The sequence below is a fragment of the Dipodomys merriami genome, unplaced genomic scaffold, assembly GCF_024711535.1.
Source record: "Dipodomys merriami isolate MVZ:Mamm:240054 unplaced genomic scaffold, mDipMer1.0.p SCAF_215, whole genome shotgun sequence".
NCBI lineage: Eukaryota > Metazoa > Chordata > Mammalia > Rodentia > Heteromyidae > Dipodomys > Dipodomys merriami.
The window spans coordinates 815,418-819,583 of record NW_027203549.1 but is presented as its reverse complement, the minus strand read 5'-3'; positions in this window follow the sequence as shown (position 1 = coordinate 819,583).

The window sequence follows — 4,166 nt, the reverse complement described above, 5'->3', positions numbered from 1 at the left end:
CTACCGTCATAACCCTCATCCCAAAACCAGGCAGGGACTCATCAAAGAAAGAGAACTATAGACCCATTTCTTTGATCAACATTTATGCAAAACTTCTCAACAAAATTTTGGCCAATCGACTTCAAAAATTCATCCAAAAAGTCATACACCACGATCAAACAGGATTCATTTCAGTGATGCAAAGCTGTTTCAATATACGCAAATCAATTAATATAATTCATCACATCAACAGGAGCAAGGATAAGAACCACATGGTTATCTCAATAGATGCAGTAAAAGCATTTGACAAGATCCAACAATCCTTTATGATGAAGGTTGTGGAAAAATTAGGAATCCATGGAACTTTCCTCAATACAATAAAAGTTGTATATGACAAACCTACACCCAGCATTATACTTAATGGTGAAAAATTAAGCCATTTCTTCTTAACTCAGTAATGAGACAAGGATGTCCACTCTCTCTACTTCTCTTCAATCTAGTATTAGAATGCCTATTTACAGCAATAAGACAAGATATATATATATATATATATATATATATATATATATATATATATATATATATATATAGGGGATCCAAATACGGAAAGAAGAAGTAAAACTCTCCTTCTTTGCAGATGACATGATCTTGTATTTAAAGAATCCCACAGACTCCACTACCAAATTAATCAAGCGTATTCAAAATTTTGGCAAAGTATCAGGGTATAAAATTAATCCTCAAAAATTAATGGCTTTTCTTTATGCCAACAATGAGAAAAGTATAGCTGAACTAAGGAAAGCAACTCCATTTGTAATAGCCCCACAAAAATAAAATACCTCGGAATTAACTTAACCAAAGAAGTGAAGGACCTCTATGATGAAAACGTTAAAAACTTGAAAAAGGAAATCAAAACAGAATTTAGAAAGTGGCAAAAACTCCTATGCTTCTGGATTGGAAAGATTAACATCGTGAAAATAGCAATACTTCCCAAGGTTTTCTACTAATTCAATGCAATACCTATCAATAATTCAACCTCATTTTTCAAGGAAATAGAAGAGGCAGTCCAAAAATTCATATGGAACAATAAAAGACCCCGAATGGCAAAATGATCCTCAAAAGAAAGGACACTGCCTGAGGAATATCAATAGCAAATTTCAAACTCTACTGTAAAGCCATAGTAATCAAAAAAGCTTGGTACTGGCACAACAACAGACCTCAGGACCAATGGAATGGAATTGAAAACCCAGAAAGGAACCTACAGATCTATAACCATCTAATCTTTGATAAGGGAGCTAAAAAATTAGAATGGAAGAAAGACAGCATCTTAAGTAAATGGTGCTGGAAAAATTGGTTAACTACAAGTAGAAAATTAAAGCTGGATCCTTATATATCACCCTGCAACAGAATCAACCCCAAATGGATCAAAGATCTTGGAGTCAAAGCAGACACTCCTAAAAGATTACAAGAAAGAATAGGAGAAACCTTAGGTCTCCTTGGCACAGACTGAAATTTTCTTAATAGAGACCCAGAAACGCAACAAATCAAAGAAAGGTTGGACAAATCGGATTGCATGAAATTGCAGTGCTTCTACATTGCAAAGGACATACCTAGCAAGATTAATAGAAAGCCCATGAATTGGGAGGAGATCTTCACTAGCAATACAACAGACAAGGGTATAATATCAAAAATGTACCTGGAACACAAAAAATTAAATCCCCCAAGAACAAATCTTCAAAGAAACAACTGCCCAATAAATAAGTGGGCTAAAGGCTTAAAGAGAGACTTCTCTCAAGAAGAAAGAAGGATGGCAAATAGACACATGAAGAAATGCAACGTCTCTTGCCATAAAAGAAATGCAAATCAAAACAACATTGAGATACCACCTCACCCCAGTTAGAATGGCTACAGTCAAGAACTCTAATAATAACAGATGATGGAGGGGTTGTGGACAGAAGGGAACCTTATTTCATTGTTGGTGGGAGTGTAAACTTGTTCAACCACCTTGGAAAGCCATATGGAGGTTCCTCAAAAGATTCCACATAGAGCTCCCCTAGGACCCAGCAATCCCACTTTTGGGCATTTATCCAAATGTTCACAAACAAGACCACACTAAAGCTACCAGCACGATTATGTTTATTGCAGCTCTATTACCATAGCTACGATTTGAAACCAACCCAGATGCCCCTCAGTAGATGAATGGATCAAGAAAATATGGTATATATATAAAATGGAATTCTATGCGTCCATCAGAAAGAATGACATTACCCCATTTGTTAGGAAATGGAAAGACTTGGAAAAAATGATATTAAGTGAAATAAGCCAGGCCTAAAGAAACATAGGTTCCATTGTTTCCCTTATTTGCAGTAACTAAGATATGTCTGAGTCAAGTAGAGAAGGTCAGTTAGGTTGATTTTAGGGAAATGAACCCTAAGATATATATTCAAATGTTTTTTTTTTCTTTCATGCAATTGTTTCTCACACATTTATAAGATTATTTCTTTGTTGCTTTGAATGTCCCTCCACCACGGTATAACCCCTGCTTTCACTGTATTTGATTTTCTTATAATTTGTGGAGGGGAAGGGAAAAAAAACAAATTGTTTTAATATGGATACAGGTGGACCCATTTCTTCAAGGAGATGTACAAGTTGTTATGTTGAAAACAAATTTTACAACTTTGGTGAGGTGGGAGATATTTTGGATGGGGTGGTGGGAGTAGCATGGTTTGGAAGGGGAACCAAAGGAGAAGGCTACAGTGCTTGATAAGAAATGTACTCATTATCTTGCCCATGTAAATGTAACCCATCTGTGTAGGGAGCCGAGGCGAGACTCTGCCCACTCCCTTGCAGCTTTGAGGTAACCACCCCAGACGGTGCTTGGCGGGATGCCTGGGCTGTGTGCGTGCACGAGCCAGGTAGAGTCCCCAGCCAATCCCATGACACCTGGTGACAGTGAAAGGCAGGCGACCAACAATAGAAAGACCCGCGTTCCGATTCTCCTATATAAGCGGCTGTGTTTCGGGTGCACGCTCTCTCGCGCCCAAGCTCTCCTACAACTAAAAGGCTCTCCAATAAAGCGTGATCTGAGAAGACTCCTGGTGTGGTGGTCGTTTTTCCTCGCTGGTCGAGTAGACGGTCACTACAACTGGTGCTGAAACCCGGGAACGAACCTGGGACGGGACCGCGCGAGAGGCCGAATTGGAGTCAGAACTCAACACGCGGAGAGGAGACGTCGGTAAATATCCCCCGGTATGCTGTTCACTGTAGATTTAGATATTTATTGGTTGCTTGCATTGCTTCTTCCTTTGTGGCTTGTCTTTTTGATGGTGTGCACTTGCCTCGAGGAGGGAGGGTTTGATTTAATCCAGGAAGGATGCAAAGTACTAACACGGCATCAGGATAGTCTATCAGAGTCAGCATACAGTAAGGGGGAGGAAAATAGGCCTAAAAGAAAAAGGGAAAAAAGACAAAAGGATCCTAAAGAATTAAAGAAAGAGGGGCTGCAGCCCTCACAAAAGGAGAAGTGTTTCAGAGAGGAGGGGGTCTCAAGGAGACCCCCGTGCCCTTCTTTAAAAGCAAACCGGTTCTCAGCCCTACATGTGGAAGGCCGGACCAAGAATATAGTAATCTTGTGAGTGACTCAGAGGAAGAAATGTTAGAGGAGGAGGGAGAGCAGCTCGATCCAGCTGATAGTGAAGAGTTAGAAGAGGCTGTGGCGGAGCACGAGGCAGACAGATATGGAGGGTGGCGCCCCCTAGGGGTGGGAGTACCGCAGCAGCCAGGAAGAGGAAAAGGAGCTGCCCCTCACCGGTCGGCCCCGCTGCCGTGCCCGCCGGCAGGGAAGAGTCACTTTATAAAAGGCAGCACCTGGTCGCCATTAGCGGCCGCTTTTCCAGTCTTTGAAAATCCAATTACTAATGAGAGAATTCTTGAGCTGGTTTCCTACTCCCAGTTAAAAGATTTAGTTGAGGCAGTCAGGACTTATGGGGTGACGGCCAATTATACCACTGCCTTGCTTCAAAGGCTAACTATTAATGCTATGATTCTGTGGGAGCAAAAACTGTTCAATATTTTCCTGAATTAGTGGCTAAACAGGCAATTTTGATCTGAGAAAAAAAAATAAAAATAAAAAAAATAAAAATAAAAAAATATAAAAAAGAGGCAATTTTGGGTATAAAGTATTGTTTGAT